Source organism: Ursus arctos, unplaced genomic scaffold (genome assembly GCF_023065955.2).
Source record: "Ursus arctos isolate Adak ecotype North America unplaced genomic scaffold, UrsArc2.0 scaffold_1, whole genome shotgun sequence".
Classification (NCBI taxonomy): Eukaryota; Metazoa; Chordata; class Mammalia; order Carnivora; family Ursidae; genus Ursus; species Ursus arctos.
Window position 1 is genome coordinate 103,882,286 of NW_026622763.1, and position 18,629 is coordinate 103,900,914.

General features: G+C 53.8%; 1 protein-coding gene across 3 annotated transcripts in view; it reads left to right on the forward strand.

The window, feature by feature from the left end:
* Window positions 1-3,738: 3,738 nt before the first annotated feature.
* SH3BP4 (SH3 domain binding protein 4) overlaps window positions 3,739-18,629 on the forward strand; it is an 82,080-nt gene continuing 67,189 nt past the window's right edge. For all 3 annotated transcript variants that reach the window (XM_048214253.2, XM_026491636.4, XM_057305782.1), the window contains exon 1: window positions 3,739-3,922. The gene's annotated coding sequence lies outside the window, so the exon portion shown is untranslated. The remainder of the gene's footprint in view (window positions 3,923-18,629) is intronic.

An 18,629-nucleotide genomic window follows, 5' to 3' on the forward strand; every position in this document is an offset into this window, starting at 1 on the left:
GAAGTTCGGACAGTATGTGCCCCCAGGAGTTTTCTTGTGTGAGCTGCTCTCTCAGGGCCCCCGTGTCTATTTTGAGAAGCCCCTAGCATGAATTTTGGTGGTGGCATTTGCGGTGGATTAAGTTTAACCGATTGCTCATTGAAATAATAGAGGTGCCTATTCCAAACCCACCCCACCCCCTTCCTCTAACCTATCTGTGCATTCTACTTTCCTACACACAAGAGACCTCCTAGAACGGCATTTTCCCTGCACACGGAGTGCACGCGCTTATAAAGGAGCCCACGCTCAGGGAAAAACCCGGCAAGTCAACTCCTTTTGCGAAGCCTGAGGTTCACATTCTTGGACTGTCTTATCAACCCTTCGGAGTGGTTGCCCCCTTGATAACTACAGAAGCTTGCAAAAAGATATTTCTATGTACAGCTGATGCAAAACTAGGATTGCTCTCTTGGGTTTTATGTGAATCGAAGAACAAGTTGTAAGGATGTGTGTGTATTGGTAATAACGATGATGGCATATGTTTATAGATGGTCTCACTTAGTCCTTGCTAGCAAGCACTGCCCCCATGCTCAACGTGTCTACAGATATGGGAGTGCATACACACGTTTACATCACACACACATACGAGATAGATACATGTACAAACATGCTGACACATCTGTAAATGTTTAGGAAAAGTGTCTGGATGGGCACATAATAACACCATGCAATCTTGGGAGAGGGTATGAAATTGGGGATCGGTGCCCACTTGTTACACTACACACTTCTCTAATCATTTGTAGCCTTTGAAAGAAATGCGCGTTAGCGGTCTAGCTAAAACACCAAGTTATTGATTTTGCTGTACATGTTCCCACTAGAAACCGTTACCGAGTAATTGAGTGTTATGACTATCTTATGGTTTTTTCTTTTCTTTTGTCTTTGGAAGGGCAAGTCATAAAAACTCGTGGAATGAGAAAGCATACATTCAACAGGAAGCAACATCTTGAGACCTCCTTGCCTTCCAGAGCATGAAAGATGAAACGCTCCGCAGACGAACTCCATCTAAACACGTCACGCTGTCACCCAGCTCACCCCGGACTCCAGTGCAATTCAAGCTACGGTAGTAAGAGTGTAGACAGTATGTTCACGCTTTGTCCGCCACTGTCTTTAGACCTTCTGACCTCTGGGACTTCCTCTCCTAGGATGTTGGGTGGTGTAAAAATGCTGACGGCACCATGAAATCAAGTCCCCGTGGTACAACTATGGACATCACCAGGCATGCTCTCCGTATGCCCCTGGCAAAAGGAGCAGGCATTTTGTTTTTTCACGTGTGTATCCTGTGTGTCCGCAGCACTTTGCTCTTTGTGCTTTTATTGTCTCTTCCTCACTGCTCCATGAGCTCAGCTTCTCCCAGACTGGACTCTGGCTTTCTTATTTGATTATCTTTGTGTGTTGCTCTTGGTGTCCGTATCGGTGCGCCTGCGGAGCTCTTCACGCTTTGGACCATTTGTGGTGCCTCTGGGCGTCGTCTTCCCATACCTTTTGTTTATTTTCTAATTTTCTACTGGTTTGTCTTTTCCAATGCAGTACAGACATTTTTTACACAGTAAGGATGTCATTCGGAATACGGGTAATAACAGTAGCTGAAATTTATTGAATGCTTATCTGTGCTAATCTGCTAAACACTTCACAAGCGGCATTGAATTTTCATACTTGTTTAGGAAACTGAGTCACAAAGAGGTAAAATAACTCGCCAGAGAATGGAGCCCAGCAGGCTGGCTCCTGGGTCAGTGCTCCTCACATGTCTCTATATCAGGGGAATTCCCTGGGCCCCATGCCATGCCCCTTGGACGTCCTCTTCCTCTCCGAGCTCCTTTCAAAGCCTGCAACATACTTTAGGGCTAACTGTATCCATTTTCGGAATTCAGTTGCCCACACCCAAGTAAGAACCCGTATCTCCACCCTTCTTGAACCACCTATCTGTCTTCCTGCGAATCCTCCTGAAAATGCAACATGGACTGCAAATCAAGAAAATCAGATTCCTAGGTAAAGGGCGCTCTCCAAGACAGAGGGAGCAGCAAAGGCTTGGCATTAGGAAAATCCAGGGTTTGAATTTAGATTCATGTGCCCCATGAGATCATGATACAGCACATAAGGTCTAAAGTCACCTATAAAATGAAAATAAGAATATCTGCCTGGCTAGGTTAATGGTGAGAAACGCCACCAGGGATGTCTAGATCTGGATCTGGATCAATAAATGAGAGCTTTTGTCCCAGGGAAGACCTGTGCTTCCTCCAGGTTTCTGCATTATAGGGGGCCTTCGGTCCTGCAGGGGGGACTATCCTGCAGTAAGGCAGCTGGCAGTCCCCCAAGTGGTTACAGCCCAACCTCCAGAGTGGCCTCGGGTCAAATTCTGGTTCTACTACTTTCTTGCTGTCAAATCAACCCTCAGAGCTTCAGTTCACTCATGTGTGAAATGGACTAAAAAGAGTAGCCAAGTATGGGATTTTTTGAGGCTTAAGTGTGTCATTCCATGGAAAGTGCTTGCCACACAGTAAGCTGGCGGTTCAATTTACGGAGCTTTTCTTGAGCATCTGTTGAACGCTTCTTAGATGCCAGGCCTGGGGACACAGCTCGACGAAGTGTAAATGGTTAAGATGCCGGGTGTTCCATCCGCACTCTGCTCGGCAGGCAGTTCTTTGTAATGTTCAATGTGACTGCCTTTCTTCTCACCTCGCTTCTCAACTTTGCGCTTGCCCCCACAGCCCTGCACTGCCTTTCTTCGACCGTGTGTTAGAAGCAGGATTCTCAGCATTAGGTACCACCCTCTGCGTCTTGGCCGAAGCTCGCGGAGTCGTACCTCACCCAGGAGTCTCCGCGTGGGGTTCCCCGGGCAGGCGTGGGAGGATTGGGCGGTCGGTGCAAGGAACGCAGGGGCGCGACCAAAAGGTAACGAAGCTGCCGTATCTACATCTGCTTGGTTCCAGGGACCACGACCCCGGGGCGCCCGGCGGCCAGGACCGCATTCCCCAGCTGGCGCCGGAGGAGGAAGAGGAGGAGGCACTGAGGCGTGGTCCCAGTTGGGGCTCCGGGAGACGCGGCGCCACCCCCTGCCTGCACGCTCGCTGCCGGGCGGGCCTCTCCGCGGCCCCGGCTGGGCCTAGCCCCTGCGCGCTCGCTCGGCCCCTGCAAACCACACCCCGCCCGGCCTCCGGGTGGCCCCGGCTCGGCTCCGCCCCTTCGCGCTCGCGGCCCCCGCTCCCGGCCTCCGGGCAACAACGGCTCGGCCCCGCCCCCTAATTATCCACATTTCTCCCACTCTCCGGCCTGTCGGCGGCCGCAGCTAAGCCCCGCCCCTTATCCCCGCCCCCTAATTATTCCCACCCCGCCCCGGCCTAGCCCCCTCCTTGGCTAAACCCCGCCCCCCTCCGGCCTGGACATTTCCCCCCACCCCCCCGCCCCAGACCCTCCAACTAGTCCACACCCCGCCCCCGCCTCTGGGCCGCCCCAGATCGGCCACGCCCCCTCCGCGTTTGCCCCGCCCCCGCCCAATCAGCCTCGGGGGGCCTGCGCTTCGTCCCCCCGCCGTCCCCTTCCTCCCCCGCCCCCGGTCTCCCAAGTGGCCTCGGCTCGGGCTCCGCCCTGCCCCCAGGCTCCACCCCCGCGGAGACCACCCCTGCCCTCCCGCCCTGGTCCCCGCCTCGCGAGCCCCGCCTCGCGCGCCCCGTCCCCGCCCCCGCGGCCCCGCCCCGGCGCGGGGACCACCCTCCGCCCGCGGAGGCGCGGGCCGAGCGCTCGGGGCACTCTCGGCGGTCCCGGCCGCTCGCCGCCGCCGCCCGGAGATTCGCGCGGAGATTCCCGCGGAGCGGCGCGCGCCCCCGTCCGGGCCGAGCTCCCAGACCGAGAGGAGAGCCGCAGGAGCCGGCGGGGACGCAATGCGAGCCAGGTAGGCAGGCGGCAGTCCGGCGGTCCCCTGCGGGCCGCTCCCGCCCAGCGCCCGGCCTCGCTCCCGCGGCGCCTGCCGGGGCTCGGCGGGCTCGCACCCTCGTGGGCGCCGATCGTTCCCCCGCCGCCTGAGTTCGGGGCTCCGGATGCCAGGGCACGGCTGGCGCCGGGGGCTTCGGCAAGCCTCGCTCCCCTCGCCGCCGCCCGGGCGCCTGGGTCACCCCGGCGCAGGCGGGCGGGCCGGGGTTCCCCGCGCCGAACCCCTGTCGGAGCCCCGCGTGCGCCCGCGGAGCCCCCTTCGCCGGCCCTGGCGCCTCCGGGGCAGGCCCTGCGGGGTGGCCAGGCGCGGCGACCGCACGCGTCCCCGGGGCGCCCCCTCGCGCGGTTCTGGGGAGGAGAGGGGGGCGCGCGGTCCCGGGTTAAACTTGTTGGTGACAATGCATATTTCAACTTCGGAGATGCCTGGTTTTAGGATGGAAATGCAAATCCCGGGTTCTGGCTGGGCCGTCCGGTGAGCGAGCAGCCGCGAGCTGACAGCGCGGGCTGCCGGCGGGTGGGGACGGCTGGAAGAGAGGCACGTTGTTCTCTAAGTGATGTTTCCCGGGAAGCCCGCTCCGCGCTGCGGATTGGCGGTGCCCGGGAGTGCGGGCGGCTCCTGGCCCGGGGCCGCTCCTGCAGCCGGGGGACCAGGCCGGCGCTGGCCCTTCCCCGGGGTGCTGGGCGGCGCGAGAGCGGCGGGCCCTCTACGTGCGGAGAGGCTGGCGGAGCCTCACCATTAGTGAGATTTCGAAAGGGGACGCTGGTCTGGATTTTATTCGTGCTTATTCTTGGCAAGTTAGTCCAGCAGATTTGCACTGTGTCCTTTATCAGTAATAAGTTCGTATAACTTTTGATCACAAAAGCAGTATATGCTTTGGGTCGAAAACGTGGTAAAAAGACCAATGTAAACAGTAAAACAGAAGCCATCCGTGATCCCACTGTTCCTACCGGCGTTTAATATTTACATTCTTGGGGGCACAGGCTTGCCGTTTTAATGAGTAAGTTACAACTGGAGCTTCTTTTGCCTAAATCAAAGCAATCCCTTTATGCAACTCTCTCCTCCCCACCCTTCCAAGAGTGGTGGTCTCTGAACACCTAAGTTTAGGTTTATTGGTCTGGCTCCCTTCTCACCTGGCCACCAGTTCCCTTTCTGTGGGCCTGAGGTGCAGAGAGAAGGAAGCAGTCAGCCTAGAACATTGCGCAAGACTTCGTTGGCCTGGTGCCTCTCCACCTTCCCCTGTGGTTTGGGTTCCTTGCCTTGTAAAAATGAAGGTAATGATTCTCAATCTGCTTCTCAGGCCACCATAAAAATTAATGGGTGGTTTGTGAAGCGTTTTGACATCCTTGGATGGACAGCGACTGTACTTTAAGGGGCTAGGGAGCATTTGCTGTTCCACGTTGTTGTGGTCATCAGATTACACAGTCTACCTCCCACCTGGCCGTCCTCACCAGGAAACAGACTCCGGGAATGTCCGGTGGAACCTGGAGAACGTTCCTGGTTCCCGGTTCTATGCATTCTGCCCGAGAAATGGGCTTGGAAGGAGACCACACTCCCCAGTCGCCTCCCCCCACCCCCATGCTTTCTGCATTTGGGTAGACGTAGAGAGGGTAAGGGACAGGTCTCACGTTGCCCAGGCCCGGTGCTTGTCCATCTGTGGAATGCCAAGGCCATGCGGATCCGAGAGGGAACAGTTAGTTCTGGGAGGACTCGGAAAGTGAACAGACCTGGCTTCCTAGGGAATTTGTCTTATGGCTCACTTGTTTACTAAATGAACAATGAGCAGCTCAGATCCGCGGTGCCTGAGAAGCTTCTGTGAGCTTTAATTTTTTCCTGTTGTTCCAGGACTCGCACCACATTCTGTGGCCTTTTCAAACACTTAACAGGGACTCACACCGTTTGTTAATTTCAGGTATGCAAAGCCCAGTGGGGAGAGGCGCACACAGGTCGCCTTTTGTTCCCCTGGGGAAGGAACCGTGCTGGAAGAGCCTCCCCTCATCAGGTCTGCGGGGCTTCAGTCTGTCATTTGATAGTTTTCATTTTTTTATTGTTTGATCCCACTGGCACTTTGATCTGCCCGAGGTCTAGTGGCTGATCCCAGCCCAGACACAGGGGAATTTCCAGAAGGACCCAGAAGGGGGGCTGGACAAGTTGCTGCTAAGTGTCCTTAACTGGGCAGTCTGCCAGTTAGTATTATGCTCTTAATTTTCTCGGTGGAGGGAGGAAGAGGGAGTCTTCCTGGATTTTCTCCTTTGCTGTTGTTGGCTAACTTGATTTCTGGTTACCCAGCAGCCTGGAAGTGCTTTCCTGTGGCTGCGGGAACAGACATTTTCTTATTCTAGTGGTTTCTGGTCTGTTGATAAGGTATGCTAATGTGAATGGGGTTTATGCCCTTGGGTCCCTGGAGTCCGCCATTTAAATCTCCCGGTCCCAGCCAGTTACTTGTGGAAGGAGGCCACCTGGCTTCCCTCCGTTTCTTGGGGGTGTCCTTGGCCTGGACACGGTTAAGAGCCCCGGAGTTCGACCCTTGCTGACCTCCTCTCTGGCTCCAGGCAAACCTCTGTGGCTCCCTGTTTCGGGTATCAGCCTTGTTTTGACTGCGTAGAAGCTGCTGTTTAGCAAGTGGGCCTTGGGCCAGCCACGTGGGTTTTCCTCAGCCTTGTTATTTTCAAATCCAGCACCTGAATTGGACGGTGTTGTGATGTCTCTTCTGAGAACTCGAGGCACGCCCCTGCGATATTTCCGAAGGCCCTGGAGCTGGGCACTAGGACTTCTGTGTCCTGAGGTCACTGCCTGACAAGCCGTAACTGGGAAGGGTCACCAAACAGCTACAGAGACTTCACCCGAGTGCTCTGGCCAGCTTTGCTCCTGGCCAGGAGGGGAGCCCGGGGCCATCTGGTGCTGACGGACCTGCCCTGCGCGGGGACCCGCCTGCCTTCTTAGAAGCCCACGGTCCGCCATCACCCTCTGGAGGAGTGACGGAAAAATAATTCACCGAGTCCCCAAACCCAGGGAACAATCCTGCTACTTAGGATTTCTCAGGAAGCCTGAGCCTGCTTTTCAGTGGGCCCTGGGGGCATCCTCATGTTACATAACAGCACCTGATGCCATCTGGCCAAGCGTCTTAAGGGATGTCCGTATTCGGCCTTCCGAAGGCCGGAGCACGCAGAAGGTATTTCAGAAATCAGGGGCTGGGCGGTGTGTTTCCAGGAGGGAAGGGTGAATCCCACAGAACGCATCAGCGGCCCCCCCAGCTGCCAGGTGAGCTAGTGCCTGCCCAGACTGAAGAATCCGTAAGCTGAGAGGGTTTCAGGAAGGAGCACGGTGTACTGAGTTCACCTCATTGAAGTTGAGATTTGGGATGTTCTAGGGGTAGTAAGAGGTACCATTTGCTGAGGGCTTACGAAGCCCCAGGCGTGGCGCACGCACCACAACGTGGCGCGGTGCCATCAGACAGGAAGCTGTGAGGATTTAAGCAGTCCCTCCCGCACAGTGGTCCCAAAGTGCCGGAGCCGGGAATCGAACCTGAATCTACCCAAGCCAGCGCTCTTGCTCACATCTCCCAGCGTGCGGAGGTTAGCCACTCACGCATTCTGGTGGCTGAAGACAGGCGTGGGAAGCCTCCCTTACACAGTTAGAGAACTTGTACTCTGAAGGCCACGAAATAACCTGTAAACCGTTTGCAGCCTAACTGGGAGGCAGTCGGGTTGCACCATTATTCCTGGGGGTCTGTGTCTGCGCCCTGTCTGCAGGGTCGACGTTGGTTTCTTGGGAAGACTGAGGTGTTGCAGGTGGGGTCACCCGGACAGGAGCTCCCGTGAAGTCTGTCCTTGTACCATGAAGCGAGGGTATTCTGGGCGGACGAGGTCACGAGAATAAGATAAAGATTATGGGAAGTCTCTCGAGTAAGTGTAAGATAAGGATTCCACCTTCCAGTTCACGACGAAATAAATGACACACTCAGGAGATTATTCTTATCTGCTCATTCAAAGCTCCTCTCTGGAGAAACTCTGCTGGTTCCTGTTAGCCCAACACTTCTGAACAAATTGAAAAGAATACTTCCTGCGGAAGGATTTTTGTGGTTCCAGACTCCTGTGATTCATCTTCTCCTCTCTCCCTCTTCCCCCTTGCCCCAGGCTGTGGGACTGAGGGAAACCCTGCCCCATTTTTAGAACGTGGAAGCCTGCTCTAGGCCCCAGGCCTGAAGGCAATGCAGATGTCCTTTCTTGGCTTCCCAGTGTAGGAGGCCCGTGTGCCTGTGGTTTGCTGATAAACCTGCTCCGAGGAAAGGAACGAGGAGCGAAGAGCCTTGACCGTTGCACCTGCCATTTTCGGTGGTGTGGTCTAAACATCCCCACGGTGGCCGCCGGGAAGCTCCCGGGGCTGGCATCGTTGAACCACCCGTGCGAGCCCCTGAGAGCCGGCTGCGGCTCGCCCTTCACCGCACCAAGCCCACCAGCCGGCGCCCCTTACAGAGTGGGCCACATGGTTGCCTGGCGTCTGCGGGGACCATGTCTGGCCCGCAGCAGGGCTGGGAGAGGGTTGGATGGCATCGGTGGCCTGCTTTGGCCAGCTTCAACACACACTGTATGTTGAAATCACCTGCGAGGTTTTTAAAACTCCACCTTTCCCAGCCTGATCCCCAGGAAATGCACACCTCTGAGAGTCGGGCCCAGACGTGGGCAGGTTCTAGAAACTCCCCACTGGTATCCCCATTCTCATATGTATCCAGGTTGCTCTATGCTGAGGTAGGGAGTCTGTCGGAAGGAAACCGGCCGTGTGGTTGGGGACTAGGGACAGCGGACCCTGTATTGAAGCCAGGAGTTGCAACTTTCCCTTGTGGGGCCAGGGAAGGTTTTTAGGGCCACGTTCTTGGAAAGGCAGGCAGAGGCCCAGACCTTTCCGGTTGCCAGTTGGAGACCTTACTCCATTGACCCTTTGCCTCCCTGGGTGGTGATCGACATACTTTTTCTGCGTTGGTTGCTCTTGCTGGTCTAGAACAGAGAAGGGTCTTAGTGGAAGGAGGGGGTCAGGATGAAGCCAGGAGATCTGGCCTTGGAGAGGCCGCTCCTTGGGTGGGTTCGATGAGCTGATCTCTGATGTTAAAGCAGAGAGCTGGAGTCTAGAGGGGCTTCCCCGGGACCACCCAAGTGAAGACAGGAGAAACTTCACTGGTTAAGGGCTTTGTCAGTCGGAACTTGGTTGCACACATAACTCTGATTATTTTTTCTCTATCGCAATTAGCAGTGAAATTATTTTAAAATGTGAGAGCTCCTTGGGAGTCAGCAAGCACGTGGGAAGGGGGGAGTGTCCCTACATGTCTGAGCCAGCCTCGTTAGCGGGTCTGGCACTAGCAGGAGGGAAGCCAGGCCCCCGGGTGCAGAATTGAAGGAGGTGTCCCTGAGGTTGTTCACATGCAGGGTCTGCCTTGCTGATCAGAGGAGGACCGAGAACCCTTTGAGAGGGCCGACTTGGGCCTCATTTCCTCAGGGTTGAGCCCAGGAGTGTGGAAGAGCTCCCTGGAGACTTGAGCATAAGCCTCTGGCTCTCCTCATGAAAATGGGGCATGAAGGCTGAAGAGAGGAAGCTAGAGAAGCAGCTGGAGGCGGGAGAACAGGCTGGGGGTGTGTCTCTGAAGCCAGGCAGGAGAAGGTGGGGGTTGTAGAGGAAGGTGGTTGGGAGCCCAACGCAAAAAGGACAGTTGTGGGGTTGATCAAAGAAGCAACAACGGAAAGACAGGGGGCCGCTCACTTTGGCTTGCTAGAACCCTGTGATTGTGGTAGCTGGAAGATTCTGGAAAAAATAGAGAACATGGGAAAATGTTAGCACTAAAAGAAATAGGACTGTCATTTGATGGCATTGAGGCAGAAGGGACCCAGTGCTGGGTCGGTCGGAGGGCCTGGGATGCTGGGGGCCAGCCCACCGTGGTACGGGGCAGTGAGGGCGTGAGTGGCCCCATGCCCTGCGACGGAAGGAGACGGATGTGGGTGGTTGTCTTCTGCAAGAACAGATTAAAAGACTCCCCCAAATGCCTTTTCAGACTTTTGTGGCTGGGGGAACTCCTTAGTCCCTAAGACCCGGTTAAGGCTCCTTCTCAAGAAGCCTCTCCTGACTCCCTGAGGCCGGGAGCTGACCGTTGCTTCGTGCCCGGGCGCTGCTGGGCACCAGTTACATTGTACTGATGGCCACATCCTCAGCGCACAGACAGCCCATCCCATGGAGAGGCAATTGACAGGTGGAGACAGGGGCTGACCAAGGTGAACACTTCGGGTGGTGACTTACCGTATAACCATTCGGAGGCAGCATTAATATTCTCTTCTTAGACTTTTTAGCAGTTCCAAACACACAATATGTGACAGAAGTAATTTCTGGCTTTTAAGAATTCTGGCCTGTGAATAGTAATCAGCTTACTCATAAATGCTGTCACGTGGCACTCCCCGTCACTCTGACATTTAACGTTTCATTCAGTGAGGCTCACCCCACCTCTGTTTACCCATTTTACGCCGCTGCCCGCTTTGAAAGGATTTGAATTTTTAATAGGTTTTGGGTACAAAGACGTTAGTGGAATATCCTAAGAAATGCACATGCATTCAAATATTTTTTATTACCCTGAGGATCGTCGCTTTGAGAAGTGGTGTCAAGTATTTGTATGTGTCCTTTGTGTGAATGGGAAATAAAAGCACTGGGTTGAAATTTCTCTGGAAATCATTACTGGAGCTGATAAGATACATATAAATAATTCACGTAAAGTGCTGGGCCTGGGGCCTGAGACCAGAATCACTTAGTCGACGGTGGTAAACCGGGTCGTGGGCTCTGGTCTGGTCTCACTGTTCCTTCCCTATCCCAATACCCCTTGCAGAAGTTGGGATGTTTTTTCCCCTTTGTGGTTTCAGAAATCAGTGTTCCGGACGTTCCCAAGAGGAGAGCCCTATTCCTCAGGGTCCTGGTGTTGTGTTGGTAGGCAGCTGTCGGATATCTTACTCGGGTAGTGCTGGTGGTAGGCAGCTGTCGGGTATCTTACTCGGGTAGTGCTGGTGGTAGGCAGCTGTCGGGTATCTTACTCGGGTAGTGCTGGTGGTAGGCAGCTGTCGGGTATCTTACTCGGGTAGTGCTGGTGGTAGGCAGCTGTCGGGTATCTTACTCGGGTAGTGCTGGTGGTAGGCAGCTGTCGGGTATCTTACTCGGGTAGTGCTGGTGGTAGGCAGCTGTCGGGTATCTTACTCGGGTAGTGCTGGTGGTAGGCAGCTGTCGGGTATCTTACTCGGGTAGTGCTGGTGGTAGGCAGCTGTCGGGTATCTTACTCGGGTAGTGCTGGTGGTAGGCAGCTGTCGGGTATCTTACTCGGGTAGTGCTGGTGGTAGGCAGCTGTCGGGTATCTTACTCGGGTAGTGCTGGACGAGGAGACCCGAATTGCCCATTTCGCTCACCTTTCAGGCCGTTGTCAGAGGGTGCAGACTCTGGGTGACGTCACGGGAGACGAGACACTGGCCACACATCAAAAATGAGTTCCTTAGAGTTTGTGTAGTGCACGTAGTTTGCTTGTATTTTATTAGAACCACCTGTGACTTCGGGGCTGGTCATTTGGGGAAGAGCGTGTGTTCATCTCGGAGACAGATGCATGGAGAACCTTCTCTGCTCCATCCGGGCTGCGGCTGACGCTGGTACCGCCAGTCCTGGGGAAGGAGGGAAACGGCCACCAGGAGTTCCTTTTCTCCAGGCAGGAGCTTTGTCGGTTCCTTGACTTTGTCTTTTATTTACAAATATTTTAAGAGCTGGAGAAATTCAGTTTCAGGTAATTTGTCGTTTAGATGCTAATCTCTCGGAATCACAGTTACTGTGTGAGGACACACGCGCACACACACTTGAAATACTCCTGTCCACCTCTTCACTAGGGATTTCTCTCTGTGGCTAAATGCATTTATGGGGCTTTTCCTCGATGTCAGGCATGTGCTGGAGGCTTCTGTAAATGGCTCTTTCTTTTCAATCAGTCCATGATGAAATAGTCCAATTTGCACAACCCCAAGTCGTATGTACTTCAAGGAAAATCCTTATTAAGAATTAAGTGGCTCGGGGCGCCTGGGTGGCTCAGTCAGTTGGGCGTCTGCCTTGGGCTTAAGTCATGATCTCGGGGTCCTGGGATTGATCCCTGCATCGGGCTCCTAGCTCCGTGGAGAGTCTGCTTCTCCCTCTCCCTCTCCCTCTGCCTGCCCCTCGGCTTACTTCTGCGCATGCTCACTCTCTTTCTCTCTCTCTATCCCACACACCTGTCTGTGTTCGAATTTTGGGCTTCTCCTTACTTCCGGTTTTGACATTGGACAACTTTTTGGACTTCTTCAAGACCCAGCTTTCTCATCTGTAACATGGTGGCAGTAGTCCTTACTTCTGGGGGCTGGGAGATGTCAACGTTCAGATGCGGATTTTACTGCATCGTCCCCCTGTGTTGGGCTTTGGGCCCCATACCTATCCTGGGGAGTTTTTTTGTGAGTCTTTTGTGCACCCTGGATTGTTCTTAAAAATTGAGTAAATAGAGATTTTTTTTTTTTTTTTTTTGGTGAGGTTTCACCATCCGAGTTAAACAGGAATGCGGGTGTTCATTCTGACCTTTGAAATGTGTACGGGTGCAAGTTTGTCGTATGGTGTATTGGTAAATGTCTCAGTAAGGTTGAGCTCCCCCAGTCCTTGCCCCATTACTTAAATTTCTGGGAGCAGGGGGAAATGCAGGGATAGACTCAGCACGTTGTGGCCCATGGTCACACATGGGATCGAGTGTGGCTCTGGCTGGCAGTGTGTGGGGACCGCAGCCAGTGGCTAGAGGCCCCTGAGCCTAAGTGTTCCAGGGCCTGACCGTGAGCAGGGGATGAGAAGCGTGTTGTGTTCAATACAAGTACTTTCTAGATAAATGAATTGTTTAGGGAATATTTTTTCCTTTTTCTTTTCTTTAAAAAAAAAAAGAAAAACTTTTCCACTTGAGTTTTTCCTAATTACCCAAGTAATTATGTGTTCATCTTAGGAATATTAGAAAATGCAAAAGGAGAAAAAAGTTCACATCGCTGGAAGTTTGCCACCCATGAGAACCAGTCTGGTCTGAACTAGACTTTTTTCTCTGAGTTTCCAGTGTTGTCACATGTAAGTCTAGAAACTTCCAAACAGAGCAGGATCATGGAGTGGGGTCTTGTTCTGTGCACCGTGCATAGCAGTTCTTTTTATACGGATCTTTCGAATGAATGCTGCACTTTTTAAAAAATGCTTTTTATCTAAAATTGTTGTGGACATATTTTCACATTAATAAACATAGATTCGGATCCTCGAATGACTGTTAGATGGTACCCGGATGCACCCTATTTAACAAATTTGTATTCATAGACAGTTTCCAGTCATTTTGAAATTATAAAGAGTGCTGCAGTGAACATCTTGATACAAAGAACTTCTAATTATATTAATAGTTGGATGAATGTGTGGTCGCTCCTCGGAAAAGGCGTCTCCAAAGGCACCTTGGGAAGGGTCTCTACGACTGTTGCATACAGCTGGGTGAACTTTAAGACCAGGCTTAGAAATGCCTGTACCCCATTTGCGGGGATTGATTCCTGGCTGTCCAAAAGCTCATGCCCTGCACCGTGAACTTTTGGGATGCGGCTGGGAAAGCACAGCTCAATTTTAGGATGTGCCCTTACGCTCCAGTTTTTTTTTGTTGCTGTTGTTTTTTTTGAAGATTTTATTTATTTGACAGAGAGATAACTTGTGCATAAGCAGGGGAGCTGCAGAAGGAGAGGGAGAAGCAGGCTTCCTGCGGAGCAGGGAGCCTGATGCAGGGCTCGATCCCAGGACCCCAGGATCATGACCTGAGCTGAAGGCAGACGCTTAACCCACTGAGCCACCCAGGCGCCCCTACTTACACGCCAGTTTCAAAAACATCAACATATGGGGAAGGCGTGTGTCTTAGAACATAGCAAGTATTTCTGTCCTTAGGTCCTCAGGGCCCCCTCAGAAGTGAATGGCTGATGATTTCCCTTCGGTCCGCTGCACGAACTGTCACCGTCCGCGCCCCCGGGGTCGTGTCCCCGCTCTGGTGAGGGGGACTGCAGTTGGATCTGACGCAGGGCAGCGCCCCAGACTTGGTTTACAACTTCCAGGTTCATTAAGAGGAGAAAGTGCTTAATCCCTTCCCCGGACAGTGAAGCCATCATTTTGATTTCTAACTGCGGTCTGGTGTCACAGGACTTCTTCATTCTGGCAAGAGAGGAAAACTAAATTATGGGTGGAATATATTTTGGCCACCTCCTGAGCGTGGCTTGGCTGCCGCCTCTGGTCTTGGCACTGCCGTGTCCATGAGTCACTGCTCACCTACTGTGACGTGAGGCAGCACTTTGGGGGCTGCCGGGAAGGCCGGAGGGCTGTTCATTCGCTCTGGGTGTTTGTTTCGGGGGGCAGGGAGCCCCTAGGTTGGGTCTGAGAGCTGAGTCTTCTGTAACTCTCTGGGACGCTCTCCCTGGCCCTCTTCTCCTCCTCATGAGCTGTTGGACTCACAAGCCTTCATTCCTTCGCTCACTCTGATCCCACTGGGTTCCAGGCGGGGGATGGCGAAACCACTGGGGAAGCCCTCTTTCCAGGCAGGTGGCCACCAGTACCCACAAGGAGAGGTCAGGGTTCACGAGGTGTACTGGGGAGTCAAGACAGGCTTCCTACAGGAGCCCCACTAAGTGAGAGATGAAAGAATTGGTCGGGCACCTGCAGGGGGCTTGCAGAGCAGTGGGTGGTTGGGTCAGTGCCAGGAACCAAAGGAGTGACAGCTTTCTGGAAGCACCTGTCAGGGGATGCGAGCGGCGGGTGGCTGGATGGAACAGTCCTTCTGGGCTTCATTCAGCTTTGAACTTTCAGGCTCTGGAAGAACTTGATTAAACGTATAAGCATGACTTGAAAGGGACCGGGGAGGTGCCCTGACACCCCATTCCTCAGCCTGGACACCTCCTCACACCCTTTATCTCTCCTACCACCCCTCCCCGGGGGGGGGGCGGTCCTGTAACCCCACCCTGTGACCCACCTGCTGCGTCTCCCTCCCAGCTTACTAAGAGAGTCGCATAAAATCATCTGGTTGAATGGCCGCTCTGCACAGTGTTGAGAGTTACCTTTGTTAACAAAATGACACCGGAAACTAAGCCCGCAGTCAGATGATTAAGAGAGCCACGGCATTTTTATATTCCAGAAAGGAAAAGGTATTGAGAAAGAAGGGGAGGTTTTCCCGTGAAAGCAACACTGGAGGGACCCCCGAGAGATAGATTGGAGCACCTCTCTGGGTCGGCTGTCCCTGATCTGTGCCCCCAGGCCATGGCACACAGCCGATCCCCGGCTTTCCTTGTCAGGTTCTGAAACCCACCAGGCTGGGCCATCCTTCCCCACCCGACAGCCCCCTTCTCGGGCCGTAGGAACCTGAGCCGCTGGGAGGTGGAGGCTTTGCTGGCCATCCAGCGGATTTCTGTGTTTCACCCACGTTGACCCGGCTAATCCCGGTTCTTCCTGGGGAGGACCTTCCGTGCTGCCTTCTGCCTCGGGGGGACAACCAGCTGTCCTCAGCAGGCTCAGAGTAAAACCATGACTTTTTCAAGGTTAAAAGAACATATCTAGGAGCTGGAACATGATGTCATAAACACTGCTTTTTTGTCATTAGTGGAATTGTTGAGAAATTGGCTGCTTGCTGAATTGGGAGCCTGATGATTTTTCTGGGAAGGAGCCGGGTTAGTCCGATGAGCAGGAGGATAGAGACAGTGGCAGTGACCCCCGAGGGGAGTGCGGTGTTGGAGGCCGGGAGTAACAGGTGAACGAGGCGTGCAGGCCAAAATGCCGATCTATGGCTTCTCGGAGGACTGTAGATTAGGCGCTACGGGAAAAACCTGAGCGAGGGTGACTTTGCGTGCGTCAGGCTGTTTGCGGTGTCCTTTGCCTTTAGGTTTTACTGCTGGGAATTGCAGACAGACAGCTCCGTGGAGCCTGCAGACAGGCCCGGAAGGGAGTGCACAGAAATCATAGCTGTTTGGATGTGAAACGTGGCGGGCGAGGATTGGGGTGGTCGCCACCCATCCGCCCCTCCCCCCCATTGTCTTCAATGAAACAAAGTCATGTGTACATTTAAAATGTTTGGGGAGAGCAGAGGAGACGCAGAGGTGGTAGCTAATACCGTTGGCCCCTGCAGGCAGCCAGTGCCCTGGGGCCTCTCGCCTGGCCGACCCTTGCGGAAACCCAGGGGCCAAGTGGCATCGTTCCCATCCTACCCCTGATGACACTGAAGCCAAGAGGCTCATGAATGTGTCCACAGACCCAGTGCATACCTGGAATACCAGGGAGTACTGAGTCTCATGTGGCACTGACACCTGGGTGCTAAGGGATGGGGCTGTGTACCCAACACTTGACCGTGAACGTGGGGCTTGCGCGTGCAGCAGTGGGCTGTGGGTATGTAGACCGTCGGTGCAGAAGGGCTAAGATCACCGAGAATGACTCCATCCCAGACGTGTCCCCGAATGGCATTTGCTCTTGAGCACGTGTCTCGGGTCAGCACCGCAGTGGGGCTGACTCAGTTTGACGAGAGTCTCATTTTCCATCTCGCTTCCCACATTGGGGGGCTTCTGCGTCCTTGACCCCCGGGTCTTGCTTTGAACTGTAAGGACCCTGAGAAACTTGGGAAGGAAAGTCGTGTTCGTCGACGGCAGATAGTCGTGGTGTCAAATTAATGTGAATGTCGTCTGTCTGGCAGAGAAAGTATAAACATCCTCTTTAATTAAGTGAACATTATACTCGATAATAGAAGTATTAAAAAACTATGGAATGCCACTTTGCTCACAGATCGTGTTTCTGTAGTCTTTCTCCTCTTCGGATTTTTCCTGGGCGTTCTTGCAGAACGCAGATACGTAATGCTTATAATAGTAGTAATGGCTAATAGTGGTAGTTAGGACGTCACTGACGTTTGCTGTGTGCATTCCCTGGCTTTGTCCTTACAACCGGTGCGGGGACGGACTCTTAGGGTCTTTGTGGAATGGGGGAAAACTAACGCACCAGGAGGGTAGGGGACTCGTCTGAGCTGTGTGTGCAGAAGCCAGGTTTGAGTCCAGGCTGTCAACTGCTACACCGCTCAGCCCCACCCTGGGCGCCCAGTCTCCCCCAGGGCAGGGAAACCCCAGGGCGAATGAGGTGCTAACCAGAACCAGACCAGGGAGCAGTGTGGGGGGCAGTGCGGTGAGCTGGCGGGCAAGGTGAGGTCTCATGTGAGATGGGAATGGGCAGGTGATGGCCACGTGAGCCGTCTGGAGGATTCCAGTCCACCAGCAGGAGCCAAGGCTTGAGGATGGGGGGTGGTGGGGGAGGAGACCCTAATGCTGAGAGGGTGGGGAGCTGGGCAGGAGAGAGTTTTCGTCCTCTCTCCCCCCTGCGCCCTCACACAAGCACACGTGAGCCTTCTCGTGTGACTTGTGGCCGTGTGACCACGTCCCTCTTGTTTCCATCCAAGCTGTCATTTGTCGAGATGTACACCACGTCAGGCACCGTAGAGCGCTCTTGCTTGAGATTACCTGGAGTCACGGATCCGCACGACCCTGAGCGGTAGATGTTCACAGAGAAGTCTTTTTTTTTTTTTTTTTAAGATTTATTTATTTATTTGACAGAGATAGAGACAGCCAGCCAGAGAGGGAACACAAGCAGGGGGAGTGGGAGAGGAAGAAGCAGGCTTCTAGCGGAGGAGCCTGATGTGGGGCTTGATCCCATAACGCCGGGATCACACCCTGAGCCGAAGGCAGATGCTTAACGCTTAACGACTGCGCCACCGAGGCGCCCCCAGAGAGAAGTCTTCATACCTAAGAAGTTTGTCTTCAAGTATCTCCCATTTTGCGGTGCCTTTCTGCTTAGCCGCTATCTACTGGATTAGGAATTGGTAAGTATGAGAAGCCCCTCTGCTTTTCCTGCCGCCCGTGGAGAAGCCCCACTGGGCCTTCCCTCCATCAGGGGAGGGTGGCCATGCCCAGGGCCACCTGGTCCTTCATAACTGGGCCACGGCTGATGGAATGAATGGCAGGTGGGGACCCCAGCCCTTTGCTGGGCTGTAGTCACCCAGAAGGTCTGGAACTCAGGTTAGCTTTGTGGTAAAGCTGATGACTGATGGAAGGTTCCAGAATGTTGGAACCCAAACGGCATAAAGGGAAGGGGCAGCACCACTATAACCCCGGTGGGGATGCATGGTTACAGTTGTGTTTTCGTAGCGGGGCCCCCCAAAAATCTTCACTTGATGACTGCCTGGAGCCAGCAGGACCCTGAGCTATTCTTGCTCTCTCTGAGGACTCCCTAGCTCCAATTTTAATATCCTCTTTAACCCAGGAGTTAATTTTTTCAAGTGTGTAGTGTTTTTCCTTTTCTGTTTTTCCATCTTTCTTCCCCTTATTTTCTAGTTAACTTCTGGTATGACTACCCTGGGGCTTCATAAAGGCTTCAGGAAAGCTTCCAGTGTTTTTGCGTATTCCTTGGATACTCGCTCGGCAATCGCATTTTCTCCAGGACAGGAAGTTTGATGTAGGTCGATTAAATTAAGCTCATCGGTGATGTTGTGTTTTGTGTTGGGCGCCATATGTTCCATCTGTGGGACTATCGGATTTCGGGAACTGGGCTCACGTTCCCCCACATGACTGCGGGGAACGTC